Raw genomic sequence first — 20,507 nt, forward strand, 5'->3', positions numbered from 1 at the left:
TGTATATACAGGTGTTATTTTTTTTATACGCTTTATATATAGCCCAGAGAATGCATTGAGTCCAAAATCGAGACCATCCTCCAAAAATTGTGAATTTTAGAGGGGGTGGGGGGTTGTGAGGGGTGGGTTTGTCCGAGAGCGATTTCAAGGGGTGCATTTTGTAGAGGGCATCAAACAGAGTCGTCCTGAATCGTCGCCCTTTTCGACGCGCCCCCCTTTAAGGGGGTGAATTAACCCCTTCGCATCAACCCTCGCCCATGTAACTTTACACACGCCCAGAGGACACTACAAAACTACTCCTCACGGAGTTTAATTCCAATCGGTTGGAAACTTCCATGTTTTTGAACCGTTTAAAAGTTTGACCGCTAAGTTTTGATCGTTAGTGTATATATATGTCGAATGGAGTAACCTCCTTTTCGAAGTCGGTTAAAAACAGAGTACCCCCAATAACGATCTATTATATTCTTTATAAAATATGTATAATTGATTCGTTCTTAAAATTTGAGAACAAACTTCACTCCATTATTCGACCAGGTGTGAAAGTTGTTCCAAAATTAATTACGTTTCGTGTTACGTTGTAGTATCCATGTAAAGTTTCGCGGAACCCTGCCACAAGAATATTCCGCCCCAAAAGGATCTCGAATACCCTAAATTTCCAAGGCTCCGAACCAATCAAGCGTCTTAAAAAGTGCTCCGAAGAACGCACCTCGCAGCGTTTCCGATATTATCGGTCCAACAATCTCCCGAATGCCCAAGCAAAACAGATTTCCGCGTCTAATCCCCGGCGCACGAAAGACTTTCGAGAAAATGAAACCATCCCCCTCCTGCCACGGTGGTCCCCGACGCAACGAATTCAATTTCATCAGTCAATATCCCCTTCGACGAGTCGCGCAGCTCCGCGACGATACACACTCCTCGCGGATCTTCTTTCCGGCGCGTTCCCGGTCTTCAGACTCTGGTTTGCAACCATGATACCAGAACAAGTAGTTCTTTTAACGAAAGTGTAATGACTGACATTCGTTAGAACAGCGTATTTAGAAAAAAAGAAAGAGAAGTTACGTCACTTTGAAATGACTGATTTTTTGTATAGTGATTAACTGCATGTTAGTTAATAACGCGAAAATATTGTCCAACGTTTTGCTCGGAACACATGGGGTGCCAAATCTGAAATATAAATATATAAACAAACAAGCGTATAATCACATATATATATATATAAACATGTAAATATATAAACGTATAAACATGCAAGCATATGAACGTAAAAGCATACGAGTATGTAGTTATATAATGAAATAAACAAATAAACATACAAGCACATGAAATACAAACGTGTAAACATATAAACATACATGCATACGTATTACAAATACATATATTAAACATGTGAACGCGTACGAGATTGCATTTTTTTATGCGTTCGGCACCCCTTACGTTCCGCGCCAAAACTGGCAATATTATTTTGCTATCAACTAACGTGCAATCGTCACTGGTCTGGGTTAGGTCTGGACTGAAACCGTGGCTTGGAGGGGGAAAAAAAAAGGAAAATCATTGTACTGCTTTGTCGCAGCGCCGTTACCGTTTCTCCCCATCGCGTTCTCTCAGCATTTACCTTATTATTCCGCTCTGTGATCCTCTGTTGCTCGTTATTGGGGGGCGGGGGCATTAAATGTTTAAACATACCCCATCCACCCCCGCCTCCATTTCGTCGAACGATTCCCGTCCCGAATAATAAAGTACTTCCATGCTCGATCTCGATGCATCGAGAGTGCCCCCCGCCGCCCCCTGTAATACGTTATCATAGAACAAGAGGACTTTCCAGGCGGGCATCCGTCGAATCCCCTCGCACTCGCGCGTGCACGTACACGTCCGAAGACGTCGTGCACACTATGGTACACGTCGACGTAGTAAGTAGCTCGACTCGAAGCCAATCAGTTCGCGTAATGGAGATCGATAGCCATAAGCCGATCTTCGCGATACACGGTGCGCGCGTTTCCGTCGAGGCGCATAATGCCGAGTCGTATCGGCAGACGTGCTCCTCGTCTACGAGACTACGTCTGCTTGGCGAAACGATAAAGTAACGAAACAGGTGCTCCGTACGGCGAACTGTCGTCGAAATGGGTCGCGACTCGGGAGAACACCCGTGTAAGCGTGCTGGTTTATCGGCGCCGGGATGGAGTCTTATTAATTGGCCCTCGAGGGCCAAAGGCGAATAAAAAGAAAATCATAATGATGAAATTGACTATGCAAATTTAAAAAAAAAAATATTTGGTTAGAATTTTAGAATTTTAGAATTATCGATAGCTCGAAAGAAAAATTATTTCTGTGAAATTGAGGAATAGTTCTTGCTCTCTTGTAGAGGGAAACGATTTAAATAGAAACCTTGGATGTACTTGTGCTATGCATGTACATGAATATAGAATGTACATGTATTTTGTGTAGGCGCACATGAACCTCGAATACACTTGAGCTACGTATATATTATACATGAATCTGGAATTTAAATATATTTTATGTACGAATGAATCTTCAATATACATGTGTGAATAATACAATAATTGTCCTCGAGTATGGAAGTAAAAGTATTTTTAACGATTCAGCAGGTTTAGGAAAAGTCAGCCCAGTAACAAATTTTTTGATAAGTGTCGCGTAGTCACGTTCCATGACAGCTACCGAACGAAGTATGTGAAAATAAATAATGTACACGAGTCAAATTGACAAATCCGTTAATTTCAGTGTTAAAGAAACCCGATAAAAATGTATAAATAAGCACACCAAATTTCAAAAGTTTACATCAATTACGTGACCCGCTATAAAGTCACGAAAATAGCCTCGAAACTGATGAGAACAAAAGAATGCCCTCTATCGTAAAATACAAACTATGAATTTACCTTGTGCTTTCAGCAGGGTTTCCGGGGTTGGTCTTCGAATCGAGTAGAATCTTAGAGAGACGTAAATTCGTAGGGTTGTCCGATGGTATCTCGTTTCCTTGGCCGATGACGTCCGCCTTATCGTTGAATAAACTGAAACTAAAAAACGGGCCGGATGAACGGACGTTGTGTAGATGAAACGCTGGCACTGTCCACTGTGCCCCACCTGTGCCCTTATCTGTACAAACAACGCGTATCCCGTCGGCTACAAAGAGAACACGGGTCACTCGGGGCCTTCGAGCAGTTTCCCCTCTTTCTTTCGTTTCTTTTTTTTCCTCCGCGGTTTCTGGTGTGACCAGGGTCGAGTCGAAATCAAACAGATATACGAGAAATACCGCGGGCCCTTTTTACCACTTCGTCGGAAGAAACTGGGTTACCTTGACTTCCCGTGCAGCTACGAAGAATGAACGTGTCAGAGGTGGGGAGGAGATTAAGAGAGAGAGGCGCGAAATGACAGGAGAGCACCGGCTCCGGTAATGTTCGAGAAATTTCCAGGTGGACTGTGCAAAGGTTGAAAGAACGAATGCTGTCGAGAGAATCGGTAATGTCGCGTGAAAATAGTAATTGCGAGTTGAATAGTGTTTCAGGTTATCGATATTAATATTATTGGCATCGTCGATAAGTATAAGGAGAGCTCTGAATATAAATGTGGAACTTTAGGAAAACTGACCTATGAGAAATTATGTGATATAATTTTAAATGGCAAATGTATACTTGAATTTCTTTTATTTGTTACACCTATTCCTAATCATATTTTTACTCATTGCTGCGAGTTCAATGCACCTATCTATTAAACATACGTATCTTTGGAATTGGAAGGAGGAAGAGAAGTTTAAATTATTAATTAAATTAATTCTCTGTTGCAATAATTGTCCTCGAGTATCGAAGTAAGAGAATATTTAATGATCGAGTAGCTTTAGGAAAAGTTACACTACTGATACATTTTTTCAAACAATTATTACAGGTTTTAAACATTACAGGTGAGAATGAGGTGAGTCGTCGATAAGTGTCGCGCAGCCACGTTCCATGACACTTACCGACCAAAGTATGTGAAAATAAATAATGTGCACGAGTCCAAGTGACGGACTTTGTAATTTCAGTGTTAAAGAAGCCCAACAAAAATATATAAATGAACCAATGTCAATTTATATACAAATTGGACCCCAATAATTAAATTATCATAACCATCTACAATTTTCAACAAATATATATATATTCAATAAGTATATTTTGTATATATATTTTATATATAAATTAATTTTGTATATACAATATTATTGAAAATTGTAGATCGCTATGGTAACTTAATTATTGGGGTCGAATTTGTATATAAATTGGCATTGGTTCATTTATATATTTTTGTTGAGCTTCTTTAACACTGAAATTACAAAGTCTGTCAATTGGACTCGTGCAGATTATTTATATATATAATAATGTGCACGAGTTGCGTATACATATATATATATATAATGTTCGATATTAATTTTGCGACAGAACGAGGATCAGGTCTGGGTTTCTCGCGGCGTTTCGCACGGGATCGCGTGTGCGGATCGAACGATTAGAAATCGTTTTCAGCGGATGCACTTTCGATGCGCGCGGTACGTGTAGGAGCGTGCAGCGGCGCATAATGGAATGACGGACTCACAATGCATCGCGTCTAGGAGTCACAAGGGCCCGCGAGGAGAGTGTTAAGTGAAAGTCAGGTAAAATCCCTGACCACGATGCTCTCCGACCCTCCGTTTGCCTCGCCGAGAGCCGCGTAGCTGCGAAACGTTTCTCGCAACGAAATTTGCGAAACATACCTTTCCGCGCCGGGGCAACGCCCTGTGCCAAGAGGGGGCGACTGGGAACCCAACGAATTAGGCAATTTTTTCCTATATTTTTCTTCGGGAAGTTCTAAAGAATCTAAAGAATCACGAATTGCTTTTAGAAATACTTTTTTCTTGCATAGATTTAACGTCGTATCTTAAACACGATTATTAGTTAGTTATTAAATCTTGTTATCCAGTGATAAATATTTAACGAAATATGGGACTTGCGATGTTTGTTCAGTACTGTTGAAGACTTGTTTACGTGAATGTACTTGAATTGTGATATATTCATGGGATTTTTGAAGTTACATTTTGTTATAGTGTTTTGGGGGAATTTTTATTTTGTCGGGACTTGGAGGATGACGTTATAATAGAGTGCTGTTGGACTTTGGTAGATTGCGATTAATTTTTAATGATTTTTACGGACGGTTTGATGGAATTTTTTGGAAGTTTTGTTCGGAGCGTTCCAGTTTAGAGCTTTTGACAAATTTATTTTTGGTTTCACTTTGTTTCCATGTAGATTGTTAAAAATATATCTGTTAAAGGGTTCTGTTGAGTTTGGAAAATTAAAGAAGTTAAAAGGAGTCTAAAAAAAATAGTATAGAGTTCGTTTCAAAGCCTACATTGTAGCAGCCATGAACATATGTTTCTTCCAAAAAGTCCTGTACAATATAACTTGTATCACTTATATTTAATTCTGAATATTTTCGTCACAACTAAATCATGTATAAATACATTCTTAACAGTCTTAATGTTTCCAAATAAATGTTTCGTAATAAATACATACATGAGTAAACTTTACACATGAATATATTTATAATGAAAAATTTATTTGGGAACATCAAACCTATCATTTAATTCAGACAAATTTCTTTAGATTGTACGTGTGCTCCATAACAAAATTCTTCATGAAATCAACCAGAAAATTAATTCCTTAGACTAATATACCCTGGACTCATTTATTAACTTCCAACTCCTTCCTACACTATCGTCGAAAATTTTCTCAAGTATTCGAAAAATCCAACCATGGATTACTCATAAATATAAAATTCATATCCAAGTAAAAATTTATCTCGTCTTCGCCCCAGAGCACGTATCAACATTCCTTCTCACCTGGTCGACCAATCGACGTCCACCAAAATCGCTCACCTTCGCACCCCTCTCTCCGTGGTCCAGAAGGAAAATAATCCTCGCGATTGCACGCGCGATTTCCCACCTCCTCCTCCACTTTTCCATTCTTCTTCGGTTCTATTTTTTTTGTTGGGTGGTCTACACTTTCAGGATCCTAATCCCGAAAGGCATTATTCGTGCCACGACTGTCCCCGGGACGTTAAGACTCCCTTTGTCGCGGACCTGGTGAAAATCCACCCCCGTACGCCTCTTCTTACTGTGCCACGGACCCGACGCGGCGCGTTCCCTCCACGACGCGTGAGGAGGCACGTTACAGGCGTGAAACGATCCGTAATTTGTCATGGACAGGACGACGCCGGGCTATCCCCGTGACGTGTCCTCGGAATAAGGTCGCGACTCGACCTCGTCGAGGGCAGGATGTTGTGCCAGCGTGAATGGACCGTTTTGTCCACGCAGAAACCGCCGCGGCCATTTTTTTCTTTTTCGTACCAGACGCTCCGTCCGGAAATCCTTTCACGTTTAATAGATCCGCCTCGGCGCGTTCAGCGAGGCTACGTAAACACGCTTAGCCGCGTGGATCAACGCGATCGCGGCGAGTCGATCGTCGAACTCTCCGTGAGGCTGGTTCATTTCGGGTAGATCCGAACCCGTTTGCTAGAACGGAGGATGGATGGTTTTCGAGAGCTTTGGTTCATTTCTTTTATTAGGTAGAGAAGTTGTGCGTTTGCTTTTGTATCGGGGCATTTATGATGGCCTCGATAGAATTTTCCATGTTGATTGTTAAGCTTTTATAGGAGGAAAGTGTAATTTTTTAAATTTAAATTGTGAGTCGAGATATTCGTATTAATCTTTTCGGTGCTCTGCGCGAGTATACTCGTCAAATTATTTTGTTCTTGTCGTGCTCAAGACGAGTTAAATCGCATGAGCTTTTTAAATAGGAAAAAGCTCAAGACGAGTTAACTCATTAACTCATTAACTCATTAACAATAAGCTCGCGAGGCTCATTAACTCATTAACGAATATACTCGCGCAGAGTACTGAAAAGGTTAAGATAATCGAGTGTAAATTATGATACAATTTCAATTATTCCAGAAATCTTCATGTATAATTAATAATTTTTCTATTGTACTGTTTTATTTTGTATAGATAACCGATTTCAAGATAACCAAGAATATAGATTCATTTATTCGTGCGTTTGTAAGTAGGACATGTTAGACATATTTTCAGGAACAAACTGTATCTTTTTAAACTCTAATTGGAAACCAAGGTACTCACGTTAAAGTATCGACATATAATTCACAGTATAACTCCACCTATCTCAGCAATCTTTTTCTACAAATCACCCAACGTATTATTTACTTTTCGTTGCAATAACAATTCCTCTTCAAACATTTTCTATCATTGAATCCATTTAGTTTCTCCTACTTCTCGTAATAATTTCCAACCTTCTACCGCTACGTTTTATTTTCTCTCCGAATAAAGTTTCGCATTCATCGTTCTTTATTTTCGAATCGATTCGGTTTTTCCCTGCCCGTTAGTTTCCTCTCCAGAGAGAAAAAAAAATATCAGCCCCCGAAACCGGACGAATCCTCAAGTTCCCATGAAACCTAACTGTTCCAGGGGCCCTAATATTTGATCGAATCTCTGGTTTCAATTGAAAATCAACAGCGAGAGAGACGATGTATCCTCGTGGCTGACGATTCTCGATTTCACCCTGTACGAGGAAGAGGATAGGGATTAAAAGAAAAAAGAAAAAAAAAGTTGAATGGAGGCAAACGAAAATTGTGGTGCCCTAACGGACCACAGGGTGAAAGACTGCCGGCGATGGTGGGGCGAGGCTAGAGAGAACAGAGGACGAAGTTTGGTAAAAAAAGAATGCACCGTTCCGTTTTCCTAGGCTTATTATACACCTTCTCGGCCACTGAGGCCACCGTCTTCTCTCTCCAACTCTCCTCTGTCTTTGTGCCGTCCGCGACGTGGCCTGCGGGCCTTATCTTTACGATATTTGCGCGCAGTATCGCGGAGAGTACGCGGGTCGGGATTTCTTCTCCGAGTTTTTGTTTGTCGGGTTCGAGGAAGACCGTCGTGACGCTGGAGAGGCGTTTAGAATGTTTCAACTTCCGAGATCGAGGGCAGGTGGTTTCGAACAGTTTTTGTTTTTCAGCTTTCGTTGATGTGATGGTGTCGATTTTTGACAGTGATATGAACATTTTATTGTAGGTAATAGACTTCATTTAGGTAAAATAGACCTCGTTTGATTTTGTTATTGGTGGGACACATGGAAACCCACTGGAGTTGGACGACTAGAAATGAATATATTTTAGGAAATTAGTAATCTTCTTTGACTTGAAATGAATAGGCTAGATTGTAATCTATAAACTATTGTAATTTGCAATCTATTAAAAAATGCTGCACTTTTGTAACAATGTTTACAGTTACAGCTTAGAGCATAGAAAAAGGATACCACCGGAAGCGAAAATATTTCAGGAAATTAATAATCTTCTTTGACTTGAAATGAATAGGCTAGATTGTAACCAGCAAACTATTGTACTTTGCAAACTACTAAAAACTGCTGCACTTTTGTAACAATGTTTAGAGTTAAAGTCTAGAATATATAAAAAGGATACCACCAGAAGCGAAGATATTTTAGGAAATTAATAATCTTCTCTGACTTGAAATGAATAGGCTAGATTGTAACCAGCAAACTATTAAAAACTGCTGCACTTTTGTAACAATGTTTAGAGTTAAAGTCTAGAATATATAAAAAGGATACCACCGGAAGCGAAGATATTTTAGGAAATTAATAATCTTCTCTGACTTGAAATGAATAGGCTAGATTGTGACCTGCAAACTATTGTAATTTGCAACCTACTAAAAACAGCTGCACTTGTGTAACAATGTTTAGCGTTAAAGCCTAGAGCATAGAAAAAGGATACCACCGAAAGCGAAGATATTTTAGGAAATTAACAATCTTCCCTTCTTATGAATAATGGGTATTCGAATAAATACATACAGGTGAGCGACAAGGCGTCAACTGTAACAGAAGATATTTTAGAAAAATTAAAAACCTTCTTTCCCTTTAAACGAACGAGCAAAATTCTAACCTGAAAACTATTAAAAAATGCCGCATCCTCGTGTCTTCGATTAAAGTCTAGAATAGAAAAAGCAGAAACACCTCCATTCAACGAAATCCTCAGTAAAATAAAAACTCTAATAATTACGAAGTCCCTAAACACCCTGAACACCCCCTCCCCCAAAAGCTAGCCATTTTTTGCCCCAAATTTCCCGAATTATTCCAACCGCCAGAGAGCCACCAGCTACTCCGTCTCGTCTTCGACGCGGGACAATCTTCCCCTTTCTTCTTTACGCTGAAAAATAATAGTCGCTTCCGTCTCCCCTCGGCGGGCGTCGATTACTTCCTATTACGACGTTACGCCGGGTAATTAGCATAGTCATCCACAGGTGGTTGATCGTGAAATACACCGTCTGCCCCGTCTGTACATAGTCTAACCCCCCCTCTTCCCTTCCTTCTCCGTACATAAAACGGAAGCACGGGCCGCGAGAACCGGAGAAAAAAGTCCGACGGGCGAAGTCCGACGCGGAATAATAAGGAAGAGGGATCCCGCGAAGGATAATCGACGCTAAGGACGCTCCGGCTTAAGGACGCTGCCGGAGTAACTCGCCCCGTCTAGTCGAGTTTTATGAATTTCCTTTTCGCGACACGTACCCGGCGTTCCCTTTTTCCCGCGGCAGCCACCAGTTGGAAAACGCCATGATTGAATTGTCCCGGGTTTTCTGGACGGTGAACCGACCCAAAGGACACGAATCCTTCCGCGAATAAACATTTTTATGCGTTTTGTCCGGGGGGGTATATAATTGTTTCGTTTACGTCGAGGTGGTGTTTTATCTGGGTGCGATTTTAAGGGAGGATATTTTTCGATAAAACTAGCAGAGAAGATGGATAAAGTTTAATTTTGGGAAATGAAATATCTTATTCTCTTTGAAATTAATAAGATAGGTACTAATTAGGAATGATCAAAAGTACGAGTGCGGCGTTTTGAAACAAAAGACTGGAACACGCGACCATTTTGTTGTTAAAAGGGAAGAGTTCTTTTTATTTTGCTGAGGATCTTTCTGCGTGGATTTTAGGAGAGAGAAGAGACTCCCTGCTTAGGTTCGATGATATTTGAGTACAATTAACACGTTGACCGTCACGTCACCCACATGTGGGTGACAAGGATGAGGAACATATAAATTAATTCTGAAAGTGAGGTGTCGAAGAAAACTAATTTGGATAGGACTGGTAAATTCTAACGAGGTAGCGAAAATAAGTCCTACTGTATTTTGGGAAATGAAATATCTTCTTCTCTTTGAAATTAATAGGATAGGTAGTAGATTAGGAATGATCAAAAGTACTAGTGCTACGTTTTGGAACAAAAGACTGGAACACGCGAACATTTTGTTATTAAAAGGGAAGAGTTCTTTTTATTTTGCTGAGGATCTTCAGCTATGTAGAATGTTTTGTTTTTATATTCTAGGCTTTAATTGTCATGTTATAAAGAATAAAAAACATTCGAACTGTGTATACATTTGTTGGCACAACATGTATATAAAGTAAATATACCAAATTTCCAAAGGTTTAGTCGAGTACTTTGGCTTCAAAAAGAAATAATGAAAATTGACAGCATACTGGTCAAAAATAAAGAGTACCGTCTTAATCCCGAGGGCCCAGGTATAAAACGTCGAGCATTGAATCTTACTATCGAAAATTGCTACATTTTTGTGTCAATGTTTTCGATTAAAGCCTGAAACACAAAAAACCGGACATCTCCATAGATGAAGATCCTCAATAATACCAAAACTCTTTCATTTAAATCGTCTTCTTAAAAGTTCTCTAGGCAGCTCGTAACCTTGCGTTGCCTTGCCTATATGTACTTGTCCGCGTTACAGAGTCACGTGTACGTACAGTGTGCCCACACACAGTCCCAAGCAACGTTTAAAACTCACGCATCCCGACTTTACGCGATTTTACCGTTCATGCACGCGCAACCCTGCTCGATAAATCAAATTTTCACTCCACTCTGCAACCACTTTACGTGGCAAGTATGTTCGACGCAAAGTATCCTGTTAGAGCCTGGTTCGTTGCTCGTCGATCGAGGAAAGCTTCGCATTGCTTGCATTGTTACACGGTGTATGCGTTCTACGGGGGACATTCTAATTGTCGATTGCCATTCAAGATGCTGGACGCAGCGAGTGGGATTCATAGTTGAGACTGTGGTAAGGAGAGGATCATCCTTGGGGAGCGATAAGATAGTTGCATTGCTTGCATTAAAATACAAAAATGAATGTTGTATACGAACGAATACTTGATACGATAAAATGCATGGGGCTGTCATCCTCGTTTTGATTTATTAGACGTTGTTTGTTTAAAGGGTTACATGTAGTGTATACAGTTATCATAAGCAAAATTCAAGAGGATTTTTTAAGATTTTATTCAACATGTTTTGTCTCCATTCTTTCCCAAGATTTTATATATTCAATATGTTTATTTTGTATATATCTTTTCATGATTGTATTTTTAATCAAGAGTAGTGTGCATCACTACTCTGTGTTTTGAATTAAAATATTATTTACATCGTAAGAATTTTTGAACAATTTTGTTTGGCTATGACAACTGCCTCTACCACCTTAAAAAGGTTGAATATGTGGTGGTACTTCCTGTCTTCATCACTAGAGGGATGCGGACGCCGCGAGTCTTCTCACAAACATCCTGGCGTTTAAGCCACGGGCCTGCTAGTGCTAGATAGCCTTACTGACCTGCGTCCAGGTTTTTACATATCTATCTTTAAAAACACTTTCTCTGGATTAAACATTAAGAATGCTCAGGCTACAAACGTGCCTCATTAATATCTGATAAGCATCGTACAAAATACTATTAAGACAAATATTGTTTATAACCTAGAGAAGTCTAATAATAGGCCATTAAGTTTCATATATAGTCTATAAGTCCTATCCCTTGTTTGTTGCGGATTCTGACACTATTTGTATTCCGAATTTAGATGTGCAATAAACAATTTAAAAAAAAAAATAGCCTTATTGACGAGTCCACTGGAAGGCCCAGGACGAAACCCTTCCTTCCTTTTCTCTTTTCTCGCTCTCCCTCCACAGACACAACCTCCACAAATAATAACAAGGGCCATTTTCTATTCCTTCCAGGACCAAAATCCCAGCATCAAGAATATTTTTAGATTAACCAGACCTCGACACAAGTGCCTCAACCTTTTATCCTCATTTGCTAACGAAATAAATAATTCCATCGCTCCTGTCGCTACACCGATCAATGTTATCACTACTAGTCTTCCCCCTTGCTATAATTCAACACAGCAAATTTTCCCTGCACTCTCAGGTTACCGATCGCAACGAGTGCAACCCAACGCGAAGGATCATCCTGTCCGAAAGAGGCAACGGAGAAAAGCAGCGGACGGAAAGCGTGTCCCCATCGGGACAGGCAGGTCCGTGCCTTCGACAATGAACGAGTCCACTTTAAAACAAAGCGTCCTATCAGATAAACGGTTTTTCAATAGGCCTAGAGCGAGAGAGACGCATGAGGGCTGTCCACTGCAGACTGATGCCACGTCGCGATTAACTTCAAACGAAGCGCGTGCATCGTCCAGCGGTTCCTGTTCTTTATTCCCCAAAAACCAGCCTTTCTCTTCTCTTTTCACCCCCACCTCTATGCTATTTTGCTCCTTTCTTTCGCGTTTTTAATTCCCCATGCTCATTTCGACTGAGCTGGGTCGTTTATCTTATCGGGACTTCCCGACGAATCGTTTTGGCGCGGGGTCAACGTAGGCCAATTTTCCTGGCGTGGCCGAAAAAATTTGCGTGACAGACGTAGGCAAACGAAAATTGAAGGAAAATTGAGGATATTTAACGCGTTGAGTCGGTTTATCTTGATAGTGAAGCTTTTCGAGCTTGGGGCTCTAGTTTGTTAGGGTTGAAATAAAAAAAGGTATGTTGCAGGACTTTTATTTGGATTAATGGCGTGGAAGTAATTGCTAGATCATTTAAAAATTGGGGATATTTAACGAGTTGAGACGATTTTTCTTGACAATAAAGCGTTGTGAGTTGGGATTTAGCCTGTTGTTTCTTTCTTTTTTATAGCTATAAAGTATTAGTGGATTTCTGTTTGAGTTGAGATTAGAGTAACTAGTAATTTAAAAATATTAAAAAGTTGAATCGAAATCGTTTAATTACTTTATCATTAATTTAAAACGTAGTTATCATAACAAAAAATTAACAAAGGCATTCTTTTCGATGGAAACATCCCATTTTATTAAAGAAAAATAACCCTGAATGTCAGCAAATGAGGTGTGTATCAATAAAGCAATTTTGTTAAAAATAAAAATTTCGGAAATACTTCGTTCATTCGGTAATTTAAAAAAATTTTTTTTTTAACCTTGTTTTAAATCAAATTATGTATCTATATTTTGCCAAAAATTCCTATATTTTTGCTTTCACCACGTCTGCACCTTTAAAGACTGCAACAAATTTGTTGAACTATTATTTCAAGAGCCTCGTGACCCGATGAATAAGCCGCCGCTTATCACTGCTATTCACGTGCGATTCGCGTGCGAATGAAACAGCGCGAATTGTCTATTTGGCAGGTTGCGTTTGGCAAACACAATTCGAAACCGTGTTAAAACGGTAGCGATGGAGAACTAAGAATTCCGGGATTACCATCGTCGATAATTTTATGTCCTCTTCGATGCAGCGAAGTACTTATCAACGAAACAATAAACTCACTTATAAATCTACCGATAACGTCCGAATTTAGCCCAAATTGTTATCTCAGCGACGGTTTTCCTGCCAAAATTATTCCGTGATTAATTAACGCTTCAAATACAACATGGATGGGAACGTTGTCTGCCAAAATTAAAACACATGAAAATTTTTACAAATTGAAAATTATGTTTCGAGACTATTAAGGATTAGATAATTCAACATTTGTCCTACTATTTAATTTTTCAACCTCGCTAAATTCACGAATCCTATTCAGATTTATTTTAGTTATCGTCTCCTGATTACAATGTTAATTATTCGTGTTTAAGGTGGCAAGTGTCCAGATATTTATGAACAGAAGCCATCTTTTATTAAAAAATAAATGCGCGCCTATTTCGAAGCGAAATCTAATTTGGATTACGGTTAATGCGGTTCTCCGATAAATTTCGCGTTGCCCACGCTGTCCGTCGCGATGATCGGCGCGAGGAGGGACCTGACGGACGTCTCTCTGACGGATAGTGCGAATCCTTTAGGAAAAAAAAAAAAGAGAATGAAAGAGGGACGCATAAATTAGCGGGTTGTCGAGGGTCCGAGTTCTTGCTTATGCAGGAAAGTGGCATTATTCCGCGTAACGAGCGTCTCGTTTCTCGGGATACTCGCGGTGTGATTAGTTTATTAAGGGCATTCCTGACCCCGTGCCACGACCTATACGAATATAAGCGTACGCTGAAAAATCCGCCTCGTATACAGAGAAAGTTTCCGATGGCTCTGTGAGAAACTGGCCCTGCCTGCGCGCGTCTGATCCCAAGCTCGTTACCGTTGCGCGGAAAAACGGCTGGAGGCCAGCCTAGCGTCTCGGTGACTTTCGTTGATTTATACCAGTCTTTGTTGCCACGTCCCGTCAGTCACCGATATATGCAATCGTTTCATTTCATTTTTGCCCATCGAAGTATTTTATTCGACACTTTTCAGCCGTCGCGATGTTACATCAAATGTGAAACATCGTTGTAATCGAGTGTACATTTTATTTTTAATTGTAGTCGAATATTCTGATCGTCACTATGGTCGTTGTTGTTATTATGATTTTATCGTTATTTTCAATATGTTAGGAATAATATCGATCTTGGTGATGACGGTGATTAGAATAATTCATTAGTATTGTTGCTTACAATAATCGAGCAATAATGATAGTAATTATTAAAATGCTATTCAAAATATATTCTGAATATATTATTGAAATTGATAATAAAATAATAATAGTAATAATAATGATCCTGGATATGAGTACAATACTTGATTATAATGGAATATAAAATATATAATCAATTAGAATTGTCACTTTTAATACCGAAGTAAATGATGGTAATTATTGAAAGGATTTTCTAAATATATTCATAAAAATGGTAATAAAATAATAATAATAATAATAATGATCGTGGATATGCGTAGAATACTTGATTATAATGCAATACAAAATATGTAATCAATTATAACTGTTACTTTCAATATTGAAGTAAATGATGGGTAATTATTGAAAGGACTTTCTAAATATTTTTTGAATATTTTTAATATATTCTTGAAAACGATAATAAACTAATAATAGTAATAATAATGATCGTGGATATGAGTAGAATACTTGATTATAATAGAATGTAAAATATATAATCAATTAAAATTGTTATTTTCAATAAGATATCGAAAACCTTGACCTATTGTAGCGACTAATCACTCCACTTTGAACAGAAATATTTACACCTACTTTCTCACATTACCAACCTTCTTAGTAATGAAAGAATAAAACACACTTCCTGCATTTCGTTTTTGCAACCATACATACCTACTCTATTTAAACACATAACGATAATACAAATAGTAGAATTTCTCTTCATAAATAAATGACAAGTAAAGCACAGAATTAGTGTGTACACCTAATATATCACCCAAGAAAGATTCGAAAACTCACCCTCCTTTTCAGTCTAACAAGGGGATAGAATTTATAGATCACATCTCATTTTATTCCTGAACTCGTATGATGTTTTGGACGTTCAATCCACAGCTAAGAAAAATCCCAAACTCCGTTAGCATTTGCTTTACTAGGATATCATAATATTAATTATCAAAGGTTGAACCGAATTTAAGTTTTTAAGCTGATTGACCCCTGTCGTGGACGAGAGTCTCATCACATGACGAAGTCTGTCCAGTAGTCGACCTTTATTAGGTAAATAAAAGAAATGACCAACGGATACGATGATAAGGGCCATTGAAACGCCTCGAGGGCGACTATTAACATTAATGAAACGGGGTATATACCTTCTTGGTGGCTCGGGACGAAACGAGCGAAGATCGCAGATAAGCGCTGCGCTAAAGCAGCACACGTTGTTGCTACCTGTACGGTAAGGAGAGCCGTGTTCCGGTCACTCACGGCCTTTTCGAAACTGTTAGGTTTCCCAGGTGCTTTCTCGCCTGTAATATACACGGTGATTGGATAACTTACGCGCCACGAGCGTTAGGGAACATTTTTCCGCTGTCGCCAAGGAAAATGTCAATGCTGTCGCACACCGACCAGTCCGCGATAGCATGTCTCGGCTATACCGAGTTAATTATAAAGATATATACGAGGCGATCGTCGGAGAGCAATTTAATCGCGAGCATTTATTGCTTCGCGTGAGGAAACAGTGGTCCTTGTCCGAGGATTTATATTTATAATTGAATGGAGCAATTCGTTTGAGGGAATGCGTGGATTTTAGGAGAGAGAAGAGACTCCCTGCTTAAGTTTTATGATAATTAACAGGTTGACCATCACGTGTGGGTGACAAGGTTGAGGAATAAATAAATTAACTCTGAAAGTGAGCTGTCGAAGAAAATTAATTTTTATAGGATTGGTAAATTCTAACGAGGTTGCGAAAATAAGTCCTACCACGGATCTTAAGTTACGTAATTTCTGATTGCTTAGAAACAAAATTTTAGCCTCGTAGGAACTTTTACGAGGAATTTTTTACATTAATCTGGCAGTCAATGTATTAATTCATCATGTGACGAGTTAATACACATTCGTTCCGTAATTTGAATTTGAATGTTGTATTTCAAGAGTGAAATATGGACAGTCGCTTGTATTTTACGTCGAACTGGATATTTTATATAAATTAGAATTGTTTAGAACAAGAGACTCGCTCTTTCCAAGCATCTTTGTCTCCCGTGCTGTCTCGTGCGTGCAGAGGAAATATAATATCGTCGTGGGAAAATAATTAAACGTAATTATATCGAGGGTCTGGATTTTAACGAAGCAAATATGAAACACGGTCCCTCGAATAAACTCGGAGAAGAAAATATTCTTATCGAGGCATCATCGGGAATATCAAATTAAAAGGAGGCAGCGTAACGGGAGGGGATCATGCGAAGACTCGGAATGACCTAAAAGCCCATTAACGCTAAATCTATCAAACCCATGTACTTTGAAGTTTTCTTTCACATACTTTATTCGGCAAGTGTCGCAGGACCTGACCGTGCGACATTTAGCAACGATTCAAGATATTTTCTAAATCTATAAAAACCCATGTACTTCAAACTTTTCTTTGACGTACTTTGTTCGGTAAGTGTCACAAGACCTGACCGCGCGACATTTATTGATGATTAAGTCTACTCTCAATTCTAATAGATTGTTTTAAGACATTTTTTGATGGATTATTCTGTAATTATTGCATCTTTAACTAAAATGCACGACAATTATCGAAGATTCGCTCTATTCTCAATTGTAATTGGTCGTTTCAAGCAGTTGTTTAATGAAACATTCCGTAATTATCGTATCTTTAACTGCAATAAAACAATTTTACTTAACCCTCCATGGACCTATGTCCAATTTTCAGGTTTGTGTTACTATATCGAAATTTTACCAAGTAATTTGACTTTTTCATTAGATGCTTGTTTATTTATTCGTGGCAAGTGAAAACGTAGGGAACTCTACGATGATGTATATCAATACAAAGTATACAGAATATACAGAGTATCAACAATAAAATGCATGCTACACTTTAGAAGATGTTTACAAGTTAAGACATACTTTCATTCCGATCACAATTCCTAATGAATTTTTAATGACTGAAGATCGAGACTTTTATAAAAAAGGAAGATCAAAATTACAAAACATGTCCTGAAATATCAACGTTGTAAATATGCAGTGTTTAAAATAAAAATAATTTTTATAATTTTGTTGTAATCAGGAATATAATTTGAAGCGAAGTGAATTCGCGTCAAGATCAAAATTACAAAACATGTTCCGAAGTATCAACGTTGTAAATATGCAGTGTATGAAGTAAAAAGATTTTTATAATTTTGTCGTAATCAGGAATACAATTTGACCAAAGTGAATTCACGTCAAGATCAGAATTACAAAACATGTTCCGAAATATCAACGTTTTAAATATGCAGTGCTATGAAGTAAAAAGATTTGTATAATTTTTTTGTAATGAAGAATACAATTTGAAGCGAAGTGAATTCACATCAGCGGTCGCGAATATGGTAAAATGATATAAGTAAAATCGTCATTTGCTGTTAGACCATCAGAATGGGTCAACGTTATTTCGCGGCAACCGATTAGGGGGTCTGCGATTCCGATCGCTACCTGGACGATCAACGGGGCTGGCGAAATGGCCGCGGACGCTCGCAAACCTCGGGGTCCTCCTAGGCTTCCACGAGCCAGCGGGAGGATGTGAGGGCGTGAGACTCCTTGAGTGTGGGAGAGTACAAGGCGCATTGTGGAAGTCGGAACGCCGACACCGAACGTCGCTGCCGTATAACGCGCTAGTCGGGTACCTCCGCTGGCCCCCTTCGTGCCCCGTTGATGCCACGAGCATAACCGCCTCGACAACAGGGCCTTCGCGCACCGGGACACGTTACCCCGAAGTAGTCTCGTTTCTCGTGTGAACTGACCACATGGGTCACGTACCTATTATCATTTCCCGGTGCCTAAGCGGAGGAAAGAATGAAATCTAGATCGCCGGAAGCTCCCTCATAATTAACGCGCCGCGCGAACCAGACGAAACAGGTAACGTGGAACTGGCGTGCGCGAGGTCCGCCGCGGGAGGAGTAAGGTAACACCGAGGAAACAGAGAAAGAGATACGAAACGGGGCATCGGTGGGGGGCACGCGATGAGAAGGAAGCGCTAAGGAAGAAGATATTCGCACGTGGACCTGCCCGCCGCGTCCCGAGACAGCCCGTTAACGCTTGCTCTTAATGAATGCTCAATAACCCGTCCGGCGCGGAGCCGAACAACGAAGCTCGTTTAATAGTGGCTTCGAGGCCGGTGTCTTCCGGTCTAGGTGCCCGATTTCCGCGTTGGCTCTCGATGAGAGTGCGCCATTGCGAAGAGTTCGAAAATCGAGGGGAGATGTCGACGGACGAGGTGATCCGGGATCTGGTCGAACTCAATTGTCCCGGAAATGGCGATTTATCGGCGACAAAGAAATGAGCCGTTCATTGCACAAATCGATTAACTCCGTAAAACAAAAAAGAAAACTTGTACAAAACGATCCAGCTACTTAAAGATACACATATTTGGGTTAACGTCTAACAATAAGGATAACTACGTAAAAGACAGTCGCTGATAACCAATGGTTGACGTTAAATATGTAAGGAAGAAAGGAAAGTTGAGAAATGCGACGAAATAATGTAGATCGTTTTTTAAAATTCCCTTTACAATATAAATTGCAAATAAATATTGTGGAATGCATAAATACAAATGTTCCTTTCATCTAACCATAAAATTGATAAGAAAGAATAGCCAAAAAATAATCGTAAGGTGAAGTGTTCACAAATATTGATCTGGATAGACTACCAAGCCCGTGTACTTCTTTTTCTTTTTTTTTTTACTCCATTCAATAACTGTCACGGCACTTGCTAAACAAGTTGCTGTTAAACAAGCTTGCACTAACGCTTCCTTCAATTAGAAGAGTAGAAATAGAGCTAGGAATTAATTATAGGTCTAAACGTGAAGCTTCAAAGTGGCGTCCGTGTTCTTTTCGAAGTTACCAATAACGATTCACGGATCACGATCGCGAACGTACAGTTAGCCCGTAGCCTTAACGATAATTCGTATCGTCAAGGTGGTAAATCGCGCCAGGTGTGATTAATTCGACAGCTAAGCGCCGAGTAATAGACTGTTAATAAACGGGAGAAAGGCTGAATCGGACCTTAACAGCGACCCCATTAGAACTTCGCCACGTAGCCAAACTTTCAGCAGCTTTGCCCGATATTAATATTGATAAACATCGCGAACTCGTAATTACGACTTCTGTTTACTCTGTTGCTTCGAAATTGATTGAACATGTACATTAGAAAATATCGCGGAAGGCCTGGAGAACGTAGAAAGTATGGTGGTGGTAAATAAGGGTTGAAAAGCATACATCTAATTTATAAATATATTTCCATGAATATCTGCATATATCTACTCTTTTATAAATATATAAAATATATAATAGATTGTATATTCATTCATATGAATATATGAATTAATATATGAAAACTGGAATGGAATTAAAGAATTTCTGAACAACCTAATTTTTAATTTCAAAAATTCTATTCCTATTCAAAGAATATTCAAATAAATTTCACTTGTAAGAAATTTCTATTCGAACATACTCCTGCAACTATTAAATTCAAATTCTTTTGAACAATACAATTTTCAGTTTGGAGAATTCTATTCCTATTCAACAAATATTCAAATAAATTTCACTTGTAAGAAATTTCTATTCGAATATACTCCTGCCACTATAAAATTCAAATTCTTCTGAACAATACCATTTTCAGTTTAAAGAATTCTATTCCTATTCAAAGAATATTTAAATAAATTTCACTTGT

General features: G+C 39.1%; 1 long non-coding RNA gene across 1 annotated transcript in view; it reads right to left on the minus strand.

The window, feature by feature from the left end:
• Positions 1-3,017: 3,017 nt before the first annotated feature.
• Positions 3,018-20,507, minus strand: part of LOC128876167 (uncharacterized) — an 84,251-nt gene continuing 66,761 nt past the window's right edge. Inside the window, exon 5 of the long non-coding RNA XR_008456959.1 lies at positions 3,018-3,029. This is a non-coding gene — a long non-coding RNA (uncharacterized LOC128876167). The remainder of the gene's footprint in view (positions 3,030-20,507) is intronic.

The sequence above is a fragment of the Hylaeus volcanicus genome, chromosome 5 (genome assembly GCF_026283585.1).
Source record: "Hylaeus volcanicus isolate JK05 chromosome 5, UHH_iyHylVolc1.0_haploid, whole genome shotgun sequence".
NCBI lineage: Eukaryota > Metazoa > Arthropoda > Insecta > Hymenoptera > Colletidae > Hylaeus > Hylaeus volcanicus.